This window comes from Prionailurus bengalensis, chromosome E2, assembly GCF_016509475.1.
Source record: "Prionailurus bengalensis isolate Pbe53 chromosome E2, Fcat_Pben_1.1_paternal_pri, whole genome shotgun sequence".
NCBI classification, from domain to species: domain Eukaryota; kingdom Metazoa; phylum Chordata; class Mammalia; order Carnivora; family Felidae; genus Prionailurus; species Prionailurus bengalensis.
The window spans coordinates 47,131,706-47,152,685 of record NC_057352.1 but is presented as its reverse complement, the minus strand read 5'-3'; the positions used below and the strand labels follow the sequence as shown (position 1 = coordinate 47,152,685).

General features: G+C 36.0%; 1 long non-coding RNA gene across 1 annotated transcript in view; it reads right to left on the bottom strand.

The window, feature by feature from the left end:
* LOC122494410 overlaps positions 1–20,980 on the bottom strand; it is a 209,852-nt gene that overhangs the window by 177,262 nt on the left and 11,610 nt on the right. The window contains exon 2 of the long non-coding RNA XR_006300158.1: positions 9,714–9,817. This is a non-coding gene — a long non-coding RNA (uncharacterized LOC122494410). The remainder of the gene's footprint in view (positions 1–9,713; positions 9,818–20,980) is intronic.

Here is a 20,980-nt window from a genome sequence, read left to right as displayed (position 1 = left end):
AGACACAGAACCAGAAGCAGGCTCCAGGCTCTGAGCCATCAGCCCAGAGCCCGACGTGGGGCTCGAACTCACGGTCCGTGAGATCGTGACCTGAGCCGAAGTCGGACGCTTAATCGACTGAGCCACCCAGGCGCCCCGAGTCAGAATCTCTTAGTCCGAAAACTCTAGGATTCAGACAAAATAAGTATTCTGAATCTTCAAGTTAAGGATGAGAGTGGGAAGGGGGGGCATATTTAACAGGTCCATACTGATGATAAAAACAACCTTTTGAAAATCATGTTTAAGAAATTATATATAGGGATGCCTGGGTGGCACAGTTGGTTAAGTGACCAGCTCTTGATTTCGGCTCAGGTCATGATCTCATGGTTCATGAGACTGAGCCCCACATCAGGCTCTGGACTGACAGTGCAGAGCTTGTTTGGGATTCCCTCTCTCCCTCTCTCTAGGACCCTTTCCTACTTGTGCTCTCTCTCAAAATAAACATTAAAAAAGAAAGCAAGAAAGCAATCCCTATCAAATAGCACCAGCATTCTTCACATAGCTAGAACAAATAATCCTAAAATTTGTATGGAACCAGAAAAGACCCCAAATAGACAAAGCGATCTTGAAGAAGAAAACCAAAGCTGGAGGCATCACAATCCCAGACTTCAAGCTATACTACAAAGCTTTAATCATCAAGACAGTATGGTATTGGCACAAAAACAGACACTCCGATCAATAGAACAGAATAGAGAACCCAGAAATGGACCCACAAACGTATGGCCAACTCATCTTTGACAAAGTAGGAAAGAATATCCAATGGAATAAAGACAGTCTCTTCAGCAAATGGTGCTGGGAAAACTGGACAGTGACATGCAGAAGAATGAACCTGGGCCACTTTCTTACACCATACACAAAAATAAACTCAAAATGGATGAAAGACCTCAATGTAAGACAGGAAGCCATTAAAATCCTAGAGAAGAAAGCAGGCAACAACCTCTTTGACCTCAGCAGCAGCAAGTTCTTACTCAACACACCTCCCGAGACAAGGGACACAAAAGCAAAAATGAACTATTGGGACCTCATCAAAATAAAAAGCTTCTGCACAGCAAAGGAAACAATCAGCAAAACTAAAAGGCAACTGACAGAATGGGAGAAGATATTTGCAAATGACATATCAGATAAAGGGTTAGCATCCAAAATCCATAGAGAATTTACCAAACTCAACACCCTAAAAACAAATAACCCAGTGAAGAAATGGGCAAAAGACATGAATAGACACTTCTCCAAAGAAGATATCCAGATGGCCAACTGACACATGAAAAAATGCTCAACATCACTCATCATCAGGGGAATACAAATCAAAACCACAATGAGATACCACCTGACACCTGTCAGAATGTCTAACATTAACAAGTCAGGCAACAACAGATGTTGGCAAGGATGTGGAAAATGAAGATCTCTTTTGCACTGCTGGTGGGAATGCAAACTGATGCAGCCACTCTGGAAAACAATACAGAGGTTCCTCAAAAAATTAAAAATTAAAAACAGGTGTGCTGTTTCGAAGGGACACATGCACCCCAATGTTTCTATCAGGTCTACTGACAATACTCCAAGTATGGAAAGCACCATCGATGGATGAAGGGACAAAGAAGATGTGGTATATATATATATACAATGGAGTATTACTCAACAATCAAAAAGAATGAAATCTTGCCATTTGCAACTACATGAATGGAACTGGAGGGTGTTATGCTAAGCAAAATTAGTCAGAGAAAGACAAATATCATATGACTTCACTCATGAGGACTTTAAGATACAAAACAGATGAACACAAGGGAAGGGAAGCAAAAATAATATAACAGGGAGGGAGAAAAACATAAGAGACTTAAATACAGAGAACAAACAGAGGATTGCTAGAGGGGTTGTGGGAGGGGAGATGGGCTAAATGGGTAAGGGGAACTAAGGAATCTACTTCTGAAATCATCGTTGCACTATATGCTAACTAACTTGGATGTAAATTAAAAAAGAAAAAAGAAACTATAATTAGATATACCTAAAAATGCAGTTTTATATCAGTCCTTTTAATTTATAAGAGAATAGTCACATTTTTCTAATTATAATGGGAATTTCAGTTTTAAAAAATTTCTCTGCTTTTTATTATTTTGGTGGGGGGAGAGCAGGCCACGTATAAATTGTCCTTAGTTCTCTGATCCTGACTTATAAAACTTACTGATATTTTTAGTTGTGATAAAATACATATATTAATCATTTAAAGTATATGGTTCTATTGCATTAAATACATTCACATTGTTGTGCAACCATCACCACCAACTACCTCCAGAATGGTTTCTTCTTCTTTAACTGAAACTCTTATACTGGGAATTTCAAATCAACAACTTTTAAAACCTGGATCACACAGATTAATGGTTGCCTAGGGCTGGGGTATTGGGGAAGAATAGGCAGAGATTGCTAGTAAGTGTGGGGTTTCCTTCTGGGAAATAAAAATTTTCTGAAATTGACTATGGCAATGGTTGCTCAACTCTGAGAATAACAAAAATCACTGCATTATACATTAACTTTTTTAAATGTTTATTTATTTTTGAGAAAGAGAGAGAGACAGAGTATGAGTGGGGGAGGGGCAGAGAGAGAGGGAGACATAATCTGAAGCAGGCTCTAGGCTCTGAGCTGTCAGCACAGAGCCCGATGTGGGGCTCAAACCCACAAACCATGAGATCATGACCTGAGGCGAAGTCGTATGCTTAACCAACTGTGCCACCCAGGCACTCTACATTGTACATTTTAAATGGGTAAATTGTATAGTATGTGAATTATATTTTAATAAAGTTAACAAAAACACACTTGGATCACAAAGAGAAGACAATAAGAGGAGGATCTGATTAAACACTAGGATTAAATGGGAAGGGAGGGTCTTATCCAATTTAGTGAAGATCCTTCCTTAATATCTACTCCTTTCATCCTTGTCCTTTGTTTTTAAGTATTTTTAAAAATTTTAGATTTATTTTGAGAGAGAGAGAGAGAGAGAGACAGAAAGAGAGTAGGAGTATAGAGGGAGGGAGAGAGAGAATTCCAAGCTGGCCCTGCACTGTCAGCGCAGAGCTTGACATGGGGCTTGAACTCACAAACCTTGAGATCATGACCTGAGGTGAAATCAAGAGTAGGACACTCAACCGACTAAGCCACCCAGGTGCCCCCCTCCTTGTTCTTTACCCTAGTTTTGTATACATGGTGCTCTCAGAAAAGTCACAATTTCCCATCCTTTTCCTTTCCTCTTTTGGTTTTTATTTACTAATCAATAATATACACATACAACATATATAACAAGCTTATTTCATAAATCATAAGTAATCTAGAAGGTGAGTCTGGTGTTAACTCCCAATGGATAAAAGAGACATTCTCATCTTGATTCTGTTTTAGATGCTTATGTTTTGTCACCCTCATTCTGGGTTGTGTGTTGATGATTCTCTGTATGCCCGAAATATCATTCCATGTGCCACAACAGCCTATGGGAGACTTATGCCGCCTTCTATCAAGACTCTCATATTAAATTCAAAGAATCTTTGGTGTGGTGTAAATGTGGAAAGTTCACACTTTAATACACATCCTCCACTTGCTCTGTTATATAGTTATAACTATTACAATGGCCGATAGTAATTCCACTGATCTGTACAATGCTACTGAATGACCTCTCTGCATTTCTTCTTACTTACATCGTGTTTCTCAAAAGCAACAATACTTCCTTTATCCAAACAGTAAAGAAGAGTCAAAACTGGCTGTCAGAGGTCACTACTCAGTTATGCTTACAAATTAGAAGGTTGGGCAAGTTTTGCTTGGAGCTTGCTTGCAGGTAATATGAAAATAATCAACTAAATTATTCCCAATGTCCTCTTTGAAAAAGTGATCAAACTATTTCAAAGAAAACACTTTCCTGAAACTGATACATTAAAGCTGTTCAGTTAAATTAATAAAATACCATTATCCCAGCCCATAATGGTAGAGCCATTATCCACCCTGAGACAGAATACTTCCCTCATAAGAGTTTACACAAAATGGCTTACTTTTGGTCTGAGAAGAGCAATATATACAATCTACAATGTAGAGTGTACATAATTTCCTTGCTTTTAAACATGAATGAATTGACTTTGTAGAACCAACATGCCATAAATTCAGTTCCTGATATAAAACAAGCTTTGTCAAATAGTTTATATTTTTTTTTGCCAGGTTTCTGCAAAAAGTGTTGAAGTTTAAACTGCAATAAGTTTGTTAAGATTGTATGATTGTTGTTGTTTTACTGCACAGACACTCAAGCCCATATTCCAGAGATCCTTTCAGACAATCAAAAGCAGAATTTTCCAAGCAGGCAGATGTAGCTCATTACATCTGCTATGGACCGTGAAAGCCACTTGCCAATAGTGTCGAAAGACTATTACTCATTTCAGTCTTTCCAAAGACGACAGATCTTTCTTTGACCAAACATTAGTGAAAAACTCTGAGCTTGGGGCTGTGACTGGAAAAGCCCAGCACACATGGATGGAAACACAGTAGAGAAACTAAAGCTAAGTGGAGATAGCAGTCTGATGTTCTAGCTTTTCACCTTCACATACCAGAGCTTCCACCTAGATTCCAAGGAAAAAAAGAAAAAAAAAAACAAAATGAAATGAAACTAGGAAAAGCAATGTACCTGCATCATGCATGAAAATCCTACCACCTGACCTGACAGAACTGTCAGTCTGAATGGCAAATTCTCTGCATACGAATGAGTTTTGTAATCTCAGCAGCTCAAAACAGAGAAACTTAAAGGGCCAATCCAATCAGTTTTGAATGTCAGTGACTGTCCAAGCAATGTAATTAATCAGAAAAATCAGGATCACACTCAGAAATTGTTTATGTCCTTATTCAGCAATCACAAAGACAACTAAGGAGACTCCATTTAAAATTCTGTAGAATTGAACTGAATATTAATATGTCCAGCCAGTATGCCAAAAACAAAAATAATGTAACTATCTGGATAATTTGTGCAAACATTAAGTAATCCTACTCTCCATACATTTTTTAAATCTAGATAACTACTTAATACTCAACTAAAATTTAGCTGGGGAGATAGAGCCTGATGTTCAGTGAGGCATTAACACTAAGAAGGATTCCAAGGTGCAGGTTATGTTTTATTTCTTGATCAAGGTGCTAATTACACAGGTATTACTAAGTTATAAAAATTCATTGAGCTGTACACTTGCAATATGTGAATCTTTGTGATCAAAGAAACTTTGTGATCAAAGACACATCATGTCCTCCAGTCAACTGCCCCATGAATTCAGTCTCTCCAAAAAGCTATAGTATCAAATTCCCATTTGATCAAGATCATCTCAGCTTCACACATACTTGTTTTTCAGCTTTTCAAGCTCAACTATTCAAGGGAGACTCAAGTTAGACACATTAGAGCAATAGAACAAAACGTTTGGGTCTCTCATAACATAGTTTATAACAATGACAATTATTTCTATTTTAAAGACCTACAAAACTATTTTTTATTTTTATTTTTTGTTTTTTTTCAAAACTATTTTTTAAATAGTCCTGAAAATTAAGATATTTTATTTCTAGAAAGTCCTACTAAACCATAATTCATGAACATTACTCTTTAATAGTCACAAAGTAGTTTGTGAAAAATACAGAAGATTGAGTAGAATATTTCATTGGTAGAGGGCACTCAAAATATGTGCTGTTGATAGCAAAGGCAAATCAAAAGATATACTAAAACACTGCTGAAACTAATTATGAAAGATCATAATGGGAAAAAGACTGAGACTCATATATGAATTCCAACTTTGTAAGATACTATTAGATGATATACCTCTCTTAAAGTCTAAGAGATGCAAAAGTCTTAAAGCTATAGTTATTCAAAATTCTGTATAAGCTTGCTATTTCTGTAAGGTGGAATGATAGCTCAGCATCAGCTTAGTCTACTGTATCCACTACTAGGAACCTTAGAGGGTTCCCTTCCTTCCCCCCGCCCCCCCGCAAAGTTTATCTGCTTTGAGAGAGAGAGAGAGAGAGAGAGAGAGAGAGAGAGAGAGAACATTGCATGAGCAGGAGAAGGGCAGAGAGAAAGAGAATCCTAAGCAGGCTCTGAATTGTTACCACAGAGCTGGGGCTTGAACCCATGAACTGTGAGATTATGAGTATAGCTGAAATAAAGAGTCAGAGGCTTAACTGGCTGAGCCACCCATGCACCCCTCCCTTCCTTTTTATGAGACACAGGTTACACAATTGTGGGATTAAAAAGGCAAGAGCCAAAACAAAAAAAAAAAAAAAGAAAAAAAAAGAAAAAGTACACTTTCAAATTCACATGTACAAGGGCACCTGGGTGGCTCAGTCAGTTAAGTGTCTTAACTCTTGATTTCGGCTCAGGTCATGATCTCACAGTCAGGAGACCAAGGGCAGAGTCAGCCCAGCTCTGCACTAGGCGAGGAGCCTGGTTAAGACTCTCCCTCTCCTTCTGCCTCTGCCCCTCCCAAGTGCACACACACATATGTGTGTGCTTGCTCTTGCTCAAAAAAAATTTCACATGTACAATTTTATACATATCACAAAAATCTCAACATTTTGATAATTAGCATACGAGGCTGAGGCAAGTAGTAACTGCCTTCATTTCTTCAAAAAAATTCACTTACTTTTTGTTTGCCTAAATTATCAAGTAGACAAACCTCAACTGAGAATGTCTAAAAGGCACAGAAAGTAATGTTTTTGGTTAGTATTTGCTTCTGTTAATAATACAACAACAATTTTAAATCTGACTCCAGTAACAGAGCATTCTTCTTCCAAAATGAACATTTACATAAGCCACTATAGCTTAGAATATAGTGGGTCAAAATTCTGAGAAAGAAAAATGGTTAAATTCGGTCTTAACCTTTCAGTTAAAATAAAAATTTTTATGCTTGTCTAATATTAATGTCTGTGCAATGCTCATTTTTACCACATTTTAAAAGTTATACCTTTTAAAATGTATTTTTAGCAGATGAGCAGCCCAAAGTAATCAGCCCAAAGTTCACATCAGTTCCTCTCTAACATTAACCAATATTTCAAAGGAATCTTCTCTAGATTTAAAAGAGAAGCCTAGTATTCCCAAATAACCAAAAGTTGAATGAACTATTAAATATCAGCAATATGAAATTGCCATTATTCTAAGTCAAAACAGTTAAATCATGGTAATTTCATGTGGCTTACCCTAACAATAGTTCTTTACACAGTTCCAACTCTATTCTAGAAAAAAGCAAATACACACACAAAAATGTTTACATCATGTGCAAATACATGTAAATGTTTCCAAACAAACAACTAAATGCGATTGTACAAAGAAATAAAAATGGTGGGTTTTAAGAAAATGGGAAAAAAATCAGGTAGTTCAACAGGTTACTGAAATCCTGGTGGTGATCGATAAATCGACTTCTGCTTCACTTTTTATGAAGAGGCTGTACTTAGCAAATCACTATGTAAGCTGCCTCAATAACAGCACTCCTGCTATCAGGTTTACTTGCAATGATTCCAACAAAGAAATTAATTTCTTAGATGACAAGAAAAAGGTTATCTGAAACAGGGAAAACACAGGAGACTGAGCTTTCTGCTAATAAAACAGACAAATATCAGTCTAGGCACTGAATTCAGAGCTGTTTTATGCTCTGCAAGATCTGAATTCCCTATAGTCTAACTACTACCATTACTTTAGACACATACACATCTACCTATACACACATACCCATATTATACACACACACACACACACACACACACACACACACACACACACACACACACACACTTGCCCCTCTTCACCTGTTTTAGCAAGGTTCCTAGTCACAGCACAGAAACTTCCATGATTTAGAAACCAAAGCCTGGGCAAACTAAGATTGTTAATTACCATAATCTACAGCTACACCTTGCATGTGCACATATGTGTATAAATAAATAGATCAACACTCACCCAACCACATCTCAAACTCCCAAGAATGCTTTTCTGAAACTATAGTGAACTTACTAACTCTTCAGAAAATAAGTAGTGCTATAAAATTATCCAATAACTTTAACTTGCTTTATGACTACATCAATTAACTATGTAACTGGCAGTGATCAAATCTGAGAACTTGGAAACTGCCATTCATCACAAATCATCAGACCTATTCTTTCCACAAATGTTTCAGGCTTAAATCATATTTATAGAGTTAAGCATTACCAATGACAACTTCTTATAATTATTCTATGTTGTAAATATGAGGAAAATCTCTGTGGCATTCCATAGGTCCAAATATCAGCTTCATTACTTACCAGTGATGTACCTTAGGAGAAAATGCTTAACCTTAATTCTTTATTTCCTAGTGTATTACATAGGGATAATAGTACTTACCTCATAGCGATTTTCCTGAGTATTAAATGAGGCAATGCATATAAAATCTTAGTACAATACAGTAGCATGAAATTCTCAATAACATTACTATGATAGTTGCTAATAGTATTATTGTACAGTTAAGAACTGTGCTTTGAGGGGCGCCTGGGTGGCGCAGTCGGTTAAGCGTCCGACTTCAGCCAGGTCACGATCTCACGGTCCGCGAGTTCGAGCCCCGCGTCAGGCTCTGGGCTGATGGCTCAGAGCCTGGAGCCTGTTTCCAATTCTGTGTCTCCCTCTCTCTCTGCCCCTCCCCCGTTCATGCTCTGTCTCTCTCTGTCTCAAAATAAATAAACGTTAAAAAAAGAAAAAAAAAATTAAAAAAAAAAAAAGAACTGTGCTTTGAAGGTAGCAGTCATCTATTCCTGTCTTCTTTGGTGGAAACATTTTCTATTAAAAATAATTTATTTCCTTTATAATATTTAGATTTCCAGAATTATTATTTCTGACTGTAAAAACTATGAGAATCTTGAGCAGTTTAAAAGAAAGAATGCTCTTTATAAAATTACTTCTTTATATGGAATTTCTTCCCATTATTGAATTTCAAAATCAGATGTAATGGTGCAAGTAAAGAATAATAATCAGGGCTTCTTGCCCTCTAACTTTAATAAACTACCATATTTAATGGGCTAAAATGCAGATGATAGTTTTATCTGTGCTAAAAAGAACAAGTGTTGGGGTGCCCGGGTGGCTCAGTTGGTTGAGTGTTCAACTTTGACTCAGGTCACGCTCTCATAGTTTGTGAGTTCAAGCCCTGTTTCAGAATCTGTGCTGACAGCTCAGAGCCTAGAGCCTGCTTTGGATTCTGTCTCTCCCTTGCTCTCTGCCCCTTCCCTGACCATGCTCTGTCTCTGTCTCTCTCTCTCAAAAATATACAAACATTAAAAATTGTTGTTTTAAAAAGGAAATAGTAAAAGAAAAAAGTATAAACATTAAATCAAAATAGAGTCAAATTAGATTTTAAAGTTTGAGGAAACCAAAATCTAACCCAAAGCCCTCATGTTATAAATAAGACACCAAAAAGGTGAGCTGTCCAACATCACATGGCCAGAATCAGAGACGTTACAATAAATCAGGTCTCCCGCTACCTACTCTAATTATATTTTCATTATACTTTTCTCCAAATCATAAGTTAATATCATGAAACAAATTCCTATTCCAAAATTTCTAATAAAAATCATCTTTAAATACACAATGATAATTAAGAGGTGTGATGAGAAGGCCGAGGAAAAATAACTAGTATAATGTAGTGGAAAACATACTTTGAAGTCAAACAGACCTTGTTTCAAACGCCAGCTCTGTCACTCCTTTATGCTGTGTCAATGGGCAAAGTACTTACTCTGAGCTTCAGGTTCTTCACTTGTAAAATGGGGATAATGTCACCTAGAACAAAATAAATAGATATAAAAAGGGTTAGAATTGTACATATAACATAATCCCAACAACAGTTGGGAGTCACACTTACCTATATTTGAGTCCCAACACCACAACTTACTTGTTGTTTGTCCAAGTTATAGAACTTCTTTGAGCCTGTGAAGTACTTTAACACAGAATATGGCACATAATAAAAGTGAAGAGTTTCAGTATTATTAGTATTACATATAAATCTGCTGCCACTTAGTGGGTAGTGAATAATAAAAACAATGAACACTACTACTGATAACAAAACACCTGCTTTTATAGGTGAAACAGATGAACAAAGCCAATGTATTACATAAAAACTGATGTTACCTAAAATACGCCCATACCCTGAAATGTATAAAAACCTCCTAAGACTGAGATTAAATGTCAAATTCAAAAAGAATAAAAATTAAAATCTATCAAGTAAAGAGTTATTCTGTAGTGATATTTTTAAGAAAACTGTGGTTTCCAGGGTTTGGGACTTTAGAATGCTCAGTTCATAAGTCAGGAAAATATAGTATGAAGTCAGAAGTTAGGCAATAGTAGAAAGTTTTCAAAGTATGAAATAAAGCTAAAATTATAGCAATGATACATTGAAAATCTGTAGAGGATTGTGTACAGAAGAACCTGTCAGTTTTGGAAGACTGTATCTACTATGACATGGTTTTCATAAACCCCTAAACAAAAATATAATAAAAGAAAAAGAAAGTGGAAATCAACATTCAACACATTCAAATTTGAAAGAACCAATTCCCAGGTGATGAGAAAAGATCTCTGAAACTGGATGAAAAGGCCTGACTCTTAAATTCAAAGGGAAATTAAAACCACATAGTTTATACAAAACAGCATGAAAAAAAAATACATGAAGGAATAATTTGGTTTTCAGCTTCCTCTTTACATTAATTCTATTTTTAGATAAGATACAGTGGTTTAAAATGCTACCATGTCTTTAAGCTCCATTTGGTAGGGAAATACCTGTGTTGGCTTTGCTACTTCTAAAGGTAAATAGGAGGTTTTGCATTTAAGTTACAATGTGGACTACTTCAGAGTAACCTCATGCCAAAATGGCACATTTCTGAGGGATGCAAAGGTATTCAATAAAAAGCTTTTAAAGGCATATTTTTAAACTTGCAGCAGGAAAGCTTTTCTGTGTCAAGACAGTAATTCTTTTAACAGCATTGATCAAAATGTCATTCTTTTATGAGTGTACAATACCTTTTAATGGCATACAACAAGCCATTAGGGTTATACACCTCTGTATAGCAGACAGCTTACTGGAAAAAAGGGAACACTGGCCAAGATATAGTCAGTAGGTTTTATGCTTCTAATAAGGAATCTTTTTTCCTCTAACTGCTTCATTCTCAAGTCCCCAACTGGAATTATCCAAAGATTAAATGTAAGCTCTCTTCACTTCTATAATTTAGAAGCTCTTTCACAGAGGCCTAAACTGCAAGGTCTAAACTTTATCTTTGTGGATACTATAGTATGGTCTTGAAACCAGTCTCTCACCCAGGATCAGTGAGAAATTATTCATGAAGATTAGAAAAGAATGATGGTTATATTTACTTTGCTACTTTCTGGGGAAAGAAGAAAGTCAATTAAAAAAATGTTATGAGACAATCAGTTTTCATATTTATTTACAAAGCCAAACACTAAAGGAATATTAAAGTTATATATTACTCTACCACAAAATATCTCTTTTCATCAACAAATAGCGATTAGGTAATCTTTCGTAAAAGGAAACTAAAAATCATCTTGGGGTGCCTGGGTGGTTCAGTTGGTTAAGTGTCCCTGCTCTTGATCTTAGCACAGGTCTTGATCTCACAGTCCTGAGTTTGAGCCCCACATGGGGCTCTGTGCTGGGTGTGAAGCTGACTTTAAAAAAAATCATCTTGAAACAAGTCCTTCACTTCAGCCTATTATTGCTTAGAGGAAGAAAATAAATTCTGAAAGTATTTAGAAAATTTAAACACATGAGTATACAAACTCATGAAAAACTTCCACCAATTTACCAAATTTTTAATCACGCAGGATATGGAGAGGTAAGGAGTTGTACAAAAATAGAAAGGGGGACTATTCCTGCTTTTCATGTTAAACCTTTACTTACTTTTCGCTATTAAAGCAAATATGACTTAGGTACAAGTAAATTCTTGGAATTACAGAACTATCCCAGATAAATTGATTGTAGCATAAATCCTGACCTTTGGAAAATTATTTAAGGGCTTCATAGATTCTAAAGAATGTTAGCAGTAATACTTACAATCCTGCACCAAAAAGTAAAACTCAACTTTACAGGCAATGCCAGATGCATTTCAAAACCTTTTGCATAAAAGCAAAGTTTAGAAACTGTCTCCTTTTAAAACTATGAGTGTATGGATGTGTGTGTGGTAGCACAGTGGGGGGGGGGGGGGGGGAACCAGTGACAAATAAAGGGAAGTTCTTATTACTGGCTTTCTAAATTCTGTAGTCAAACAAAAAGTTTTGTTTCAGGCAATATGGAGAATCAGAGTATTTACAACAACTCCATTACTGAAAACAATTAAAACTGCAGGGTAATATACAAAAATGCCTTCTTAAAACCATCCTACTTGATAAAAATAGTAAGAAGTAATCAACTCAAAATTAGTGAAAGTGCAACTCAGAAATGCTAAGCACTGAATCTGCTTTGCTTTTGAGAAAATTTGGTCAACAATTTTGACCAAAGTTAAAACTTATAAATCTTATTTGGGATGAGGATTAGAAAACAAACATGAACAGCGCCTAAGAGTCTAACTGGAGACTCTCCTCCCATTAAGCTGGGAACTCAAAGGGTTACTCCCCTCAATGTATAGACGATCAGGAATCTGGGCCTAAGGGACAGCAAGGAAAGTTGTCTTGGCAATGAGGAAAGCAAGGAAAACATAAAACCACAAGGAGTTGTAGACAACCCAGGACTCTTGTAAATATATATGCTAAATTCATATCACCAGAATGGGCCCCAAAATAAATAAATAAGCAAACATAAAGTGGTGCACAACTGATAGTATCCCCAGGAGCCAAACTGCAGCAAACACAAATGTTATCGGACTCTTAAATACATAAGTAAACAAGGCACCATGAAAGAGAACCAGCAAAAACGAACCTATGAGGATTTCATTTCTTGGGAGATTATACACATTTAATAGATATAAAAAAAATTTTTAAGTGTAAACATATTTCACAGCACAGAAAAAAATAAATGACCTAAAATGTTCAAAAGATGCATATACAAATTAAATACATAATAATTAAAATTTAAAACTCAGTAGAGAGGATAAGACAGATTACCTCAAAAGAAACTAACTTTTCCAATAAAAAGAACTAGAAAAACTAAGTAAAATATGTAAAACGACTAAGCAAAGGCACAGGGGAGCTACCAAAAGCAGCCAAGAGATACAAAAGAGAAGTACATAGAAAGAAGCTCAACTTTGAGGATCAGTTTTCTTAAGTCATTTGCCAATTCTCAGTCAGGAGGCTGAGAAGCTAAGTAGAATTGTTAGCAGTCACAGACGGCAGTGTGGGGAGAGGGTTTGTGTGGAAGGGGGTAATTTCTGAGATTGGGTACTGCTAGTGGTAAACCAGAAATGTATTAGAAGAATGAAACCCAGCTATATACCAGCTCAATCTCAGGTTGTATTACATATAACTGTCTCTAACTACCTATCAGAAACAAAACAAAAACAAAAACAAACAAAAAACCTCCTTGGGAAAAGTTGTTATCATTCAGATCTTCAAAATATCACAATCAATGTCAAAGGGCCACTTGGGTGGGTCAGTTGGTTAAGCAGCTGACTTCGGCTCAGGTCATGATCTCACAGTTCAAGAGTTCAAGCCTGCAAAGGACTCTGTGTTGACAGCTCAGAACCTGGAGCCTGCTTTAGATTCTGTGTCTCCCTCTCTGTCCCTCCCCTTCCCGCCTGCTGTTTCTCTCTCTGTCTCTCTCTCTCTCTCAAAAATAAACACTAAAAAAATGTTTTTAAATATCACAAGCAATGTCTGATATTCCATTGACCATTACTAAGCCTATCAATAGACAAAACCACACTAAAATTTAAAAGAAGATTACAGAATACACAGGTACTGATAATTCCAGTACTGATATTCCACCTGGAATTATCAGTACCTGTATATCCCAGACTCAAAAATATCTTTAATATGTTCAAAGAAATAGAAGAGGACCCCAATTTCCTATAAAATAAGAACTACCACCTAAATCCAAGATCTCCACATAACTTTAACAAAACTGTAAAAATAAAAAGGGAGTGAAAAAAAAAAACCCTCAAAATCCACATCTACACCATAACCAAGAGACAAAGACTAGCATAAACATCAAATACACATAAGTAGAGAAATGAACAACAAATTCCAGCAACCATTTCTGGAACCATGCTTTAAAAAGAGAGATAAATGAAAATTATGTATAAGAGAAGAGAAGGTGGCAAAATACAGATAAAATAAGCACCAGGAAATGGGGAAGTCCTTAAAACATGTCTAAGACCTGTTAGATCAAGTACTAAATACTGTGGAATCAAAAAGAAGAGGTTTGCAATCACAAGAAACAGCAGTGACAGTCTTGGGGAAGCATCACTTCTGGAGGAGACGTAGAAGTACTACTTCTTGGATGCTTGGTGGTAAAGAGAAAGAACAACAATGGTCCTACAGATATAAAAAAAAAAAAAGCACAAAATTAGAGATAGGTCAAACCCTGTCACCCTCCTAAACAAATGCACCATAGATTCAAGATACCGCACTTCATTATACTAACAGAATAGAGGGCTTTTCAACTAAGAAGCCTTGTAAACGCTCTAGCCATTTTCTATATAAACTATTATTGCTGGTAAAGAAAAAATTAAATTTTATAACTGATCATAAAACAGCTGGCAACAACTGTAAAAAGACTTATAAAAGAATACGGAACATAAGAATGAAAGAAAACTCTTCAGCTGATAAACACATCTTGAAAGAAAGCAAGAAAGGAAAGAAAGGACAAGACAAGACAGACACACGCCTGGGTGGCTCAGTTGGTTGAGTATCTGACTCTTGATGTTGGCTAAGTCATGATCATAGAGTCACGGGATTGAGCCCTGTGTTGGGTTCCACACTGAGTGTGGAGCATGCTTGGGATACTCTCTCACTCTCCCTCTGCCCCTCTCCTCTTGTCTCCTCTTCTTCTTCTCTCTAAAACAGAAAAAAAAAAAGAAAAAGAAAAAAAGAAAGGCAGTCATAAGGTAGAGACAACTATTAAAATACCTCAACCTGATTTATGTTGTTAAACAGTATTTACAAATATTGGGGAAAACCTTCAAATAAAACATTTAATAATTCAGAACCAAAATGGGTCTCATATCTTCACATCAGGAAGATGTGAAATGAGAGGTAACTGGTCTATAAAAGAAAGTGAGAAGAAAGAGACAAAAATCATTTTAGAAATGAAGAATAAATTATAAATTACTCAACAGAGAATAGGCTTGAATGAAAATATAGTAAGGGACATTGGATGAAAACAGCAAAAGAACAAAATGAAGAAACACTGTAATAAGAATCATGGAGAAAGTGTTAACATACAAGAAAGAGAAAGAGGATCCAACACACATAAAATTGTGGAGCTAGTATTTAAAACTTGAATACAAAAAAAGAACGAGAAATAAGAGAAGACATGAATCTATACATTAAAAAGGCCTATGAAAAACCTGGGCAATTGACACAAACACTGAATTCTAGGATGTATGCAATACATAATTAGATCTGAAAGGTGCAACTGGGGATGCAAATCCCCACAACCCCCACAATTGAGACATATGGCTCCCAGTTACTTCTGACTAGAGTCACATAGCCCATTGTTAATATTAAAGAAACCTGTAAAACTGCCTTAGTAAATAACATAAAATTGTCTCCTCAAAAGTCTGTGGCATGCTGTTCTGCTTGAGATAACAAATATAATGTTCCATGTTTTCAAGAAAAGTAGTAATATTTTGCAGCTTAGTAGTAGTTACAGGATATAGAACATCTGCCTTAGTACTCTAGAGATACATTACTAATGCAAACCGTGGAGAGTATTTTGTAGTTCCGGGACTCTAAGCAGAATGACTAGTCTCCTGATGCAGAATGACAACCTCACTATAACAATCACATTAAAACCAGATAGGGAGATGACAGAAGGAACAAGAGGATCTATAGGACCCAGTCCATCAGCATGATCCAAGGCCCTGAGACATTACCCTGATTTTTCAACCTTTAAATACTTCTGGTTGTAATTAATCAGGAAGTTCAAGATTTTTCAAATTAGTTCCCTGTTGTCCTAAAAGATAAAGAGCCCATCTTTCTTCACTGTAAAAACTCAGTGTCAGTTTTTACTGGATTGCTGCTCACTGGGTGGATAAACTCTCATTTGGTTTAGTTACAGAGTAAGAAAAAAAGCTCTGAGATCATTTACACAGGAAGCAAAATCAAACTGGTATCAGACTACTCAGCAGCAACATACAAAGAAAGGTGATAGGAGGGTAGGAATCAAGGTATGCTATTTAAACTGACAAACCAAACAATGAAATTGTAAGTAAGCAAAAAGAGGATAAAAAAATTAATGGCATTATAAGTACTACCATAAAAATAACCACTAGAACAAAAATATAAACCTTCTAGAATATCAAAGAAAAAACAAAAAGAGGGTGAAGTAAAATATATACTACATAATAAGAGAGAAGATGTAATACATATGATAAATATATATACACAATGTCAGTATAAAAACAGCACATAAAGACTTATCTTACCTATTTTTAAGTGAGATACTTTCAAATTGATTTACAGAGCAAAATTCAACTCTTCAATGTATTGCAGAAACTCATCTAAAATAATGTGATTCAAAAAGCAAAAATATAAGGGATAGACAAAGCTCCTTGTTCAAGACAAATGAAAACAATAAGAAAGTCAGTGTTGTAATTCTGATATTAGACATGGCAGAACTAAGGCCAAAAAACATTACATACTAAAAAACAACATTTGGGGCGCCTGGGTGGCTCAGTCGGTTAAGCGGCCGACTTCAGCTCAGGTCATGATCTCACGGTCCATGAGTTCGAGCCCGGTGTCAGACTCTGTGCTGACAGCTCAGAGCCTGGAGCCTGTTTCAGATTCTGTGTCTCCCTCTCTCTGACCCTTCCCCATTCATGCTTTGTCTCTCTCTGTCTCAAAAATAAATAAAACGTTAAAAAAAAAATTTTTAAAAAACAAAAAAACATTTTATGACCTAAAGCCACATTCAAAATAAATATAATAGTTATGACTATCTACATGCTAAATAACACAGCAACTACTTTGATAACATGAATCAAGGAAAATAAAAATGCAAGAGAAAAACCAACAGAAGACATCAATATACCTAAACTCAGTGTAAGACAAGTGAACAAAAAATATTTTTTAAAAATCTGTGGAAGACATGAACTAAACAAAACTATATCATTATCTACATCTTTAAACTCCCATAACAAATAATTTCCTTTTCAAGTGTACATGAAACATTCACATTGACCAAATATTCTAAGTCTCAAAGAAACTTTCAATATGTTCCATAAAGTAGAAACAACATAAGCAGTATTCTCCAATCAGAGGTAGAAAATTAAAACAAAATCAAAAGTGCTTTTCACATGGTAGTTTTAGAACTATCCAGCAAACTAAGTCCTCAATGAAAGGGGAAAGGTAACTTGACACACTAAATAAAACTGTAAAAATTGAAGACAATACCAAATGTGGGAAGAGATGTAGAGCAAGCGAAACTTATACAATACAGAGGGAACTGTAAATTGGTACAACTACTTTAGAAAACTCTTTGGCAATTTTTACTAAACTTAAACAGATACCTGCTGTATGACCCAGCAATTCTTCTCCTAGACAGACTGACACATACAGATATATGTATATATATACACATAAAAAAGACTAAGTGTATATGTCTCCAAAATGACATGTATAGGAATATTTATAGCTTGATAGCCAAACAACCTCAATGTGAATAAACAACTATTATAATATATTCACACAGGGCAATTGTGCACACAATGAAAAATATAAATGACATCATGTGTTATTTTAAGTAAAAGAAACTAGACACAAAATAGCACATACTTTTTGAATAATTTTTTTATTAATCATAGTTTTTTTAATATAATTTATTGTCAAATTGGCTTACATACAACACCCAGTGCTCATCCCAACAACTGCCCTCCTCAATGCCCAGCAACTGTTTTCCCCTTTCCCCCACCCTCTCCATGCACCCTCAGTTTGTTCTTTGTATTTAAGAGTCTCTTGTAGTTTGCCTCCCTCCCTCTCTGTTTGTAACTATTTTTCCCCTTTCCTTCCCCCATGGTCTTCTGTGAAGTTTCTCAAGTTCTCAAGTTCTTTCTCTGTATGACTTATTTCACTTAGCATAATACCTTCCAGTTCCATCCACACTGCTGCAAATGGCATGATTTCATTCTTTTTCATTGCTAACTAGTATTCCATTATACATATAAACCACACCTTCTTTATCCATTTGTCAGTTGATGGACATTTAGGCTCTTCCCATAATTTGGCTATGGTTGAAAGCACTGCTATAAACATTGGGGTACAAGTGCCCCTATGCATCAGTACTCCTGTATCCCTTGGGTAAATTCCTAGTAGTGCTATTGCTGCATCATAAAGTAGATCTATTTTTAATTTTTTGAGGAACCTCCACACTGTTTTCCAGAGCAGCTGCACCAGTTTGCATGCCCAACAACAGTGCAAGGGGGTTCCCCTTTCTCCACATCCTCACCAGCATCTGTAGTTTCCTGATTTGTTCATTTTAGCCCGCTGACAGGTGTGACGTGGTATCTCAGTGTGGTTTTGATTTGTATTTCCCTGATGAGGAGTGACGTTGAGCATCTTTTCATGTGTCTGTTGGCCATCTGGATGTCTTCTTTGGAAAAGTGTCTATTCATGTCTTCTGCCGGTTTCTTCACTGGATTATTTGTTTTTTGGGTGTTGAGTTTGGCAAATTCTTTATAGATTTTGGATACTAGCCCTTTATCTGATATGTCATTTGCAAGTATCTTTTCTCATTTCATCGGTTGCCTTTTAGTTTTGTTGATGGTTTCCTCTGCAAAATAGCACATACTTTTAAATGAAGTTCAAAATCAAGTAAAACTACTTGATGTCAGCCAGAGAATTTAGGCAAGAAACAGAAATAAAAGACATCCCAATTGTAAAATAAATAAAATTATCTCTGTTCACAGTTGATGTGATCTTTTATGTAGAAAACCTTACAGATCCCACAAAAAATTTTTAGAACAAATGAATTCAGCCAAGAAGTTGGATACAAAGTCAACACACACAAGTTAGTTACATCTACACACAAACAATGAACAATCTAAAAAGGGAATTACGAAAACAATTTCATTTATAATAGCAAAAAAAGAACAAAACATTTAGGAATTAACCAAGAAGGTGAAATACTTGTACAATGAAAACTACAAACATTGCTGAAAGAAATTAAAGAAAATAAAAATAAATGAAAACACATCTCATGCTCATGAATTGAAAGACTTAATACTATTGTGATGTCAAATACTACCCAAAGTGAGGTACAGATTCAGTGCAATTCCCATCAAAATTCCAATGATGCTTTTTGCAGAAAGAGAAAACCTCATCCTAAAATTTATATGGAATATCAAGAGACATCAAATACCCAAAACAATCTTGAAAAAGGAGAACAAATCTGGAGGGCTCATACTTCCTGATTTCAAACTTACTACAAAGCTACAGTAATCAAAACAGAGTGGTAATTGTATAAAGACAGACGTACAGGCCAATGGAACTGAATAGAGGGCCCAGAAATAAATCCAGACATGTATGTATGGTCAAACGATTGTTTTAAATTTATTTTTTATTTTTTTTTGTAAATATTAAACACACCACCACACAAGCAATGGGCCAAATAAGAAAGCAAATATGAAATCAAAATGTCTCAAAACAAAAGAAAAATAAAACACAACACCCCAAAACCTATGGAATGCAGCAAAAGCAGATGTTAGAATGAAATTTATGCTATAAATGATTGTACTTTAAAAAAAGTTTGAGGGCACCTGGGATGTTCAGATGGTTAAACGTCTGACTTTGGCTCAGGTCATGACCTTGCAGTTCACGAGTGGGGGGCCTTGTGTGGGGCTCTGAGCAGACAGCTCAGAGCCTGGAGCCTGATTCAGATTATGGGTGTCTCTCTCTCTCTACCCCTTCCCTGCTTGTACTCAGTCTCTCTCTCCCTCCCCCTCTCAAAAAGTAAAATAAACATTAAAAATTTTGTTAAAGGGGCGCCTGGGTGGCGCAGTCGGTTAAGCGTCCGACTTCAGCCAGGTCACGATCTCGCGGTCCGGGAGTTCGAGCCCCGCGTCAGGCTCTGGGCTGATGGCTTGGAGCCTGGAGCCTGTTTCCGATTCTGTGTCTCCCTCTCTCTCTGACCCTCCCCCGTTCATGCTCTATCTCTCTCTGTCCCAAAAATAAATAAACGTTGAAAAAAAAAAAATTAAAAAAAAAAAAAATTTTGTTAAAAAGAAGAAAAAAGTTTAGGGGTGTCTGGTGGCATCTGACTCTTGATTTAGGCTTAGGTCATGACCTCCAAGTTTGTGAGATGGAGCCCCACATCAGGCTCCACACGGAGAACACAGCCTGCTTGGGATTCTCTTGCTCTGTCAAAAAAAAAAAAAAAAAAAAAAAAAAAAAAGTTCAAATAAACAACATTATAGCACAAGGAACTAGGAAAAAAAGAAACTTGGCTAGTATTTAGTAGTGGAAGGAAATAACAAAGAAAAATAGAGACCAGAATAAATGATAACATACTTTTGAAAGTATTGGCCAGTTTTTCCAAAGAAATAATCAAAATAGGTAACGCTTTAACTATCTTAAGAAAAAAAAAAGAGAAGACTCAAAACCCAAATTGACAAATGGAAGAGAAAACAATACAACAGGTAACCACAGAAATACATAGTACACTAATATGTTACTATAGAGAATTATATAATAACAAATCAGATAACTTCAGTCAAATGACTTCTGACAAGAGTAACAAGACCATACAATGGGGAAAGGACAGCCCTTTCAATAAATGGTGCTGGGAAA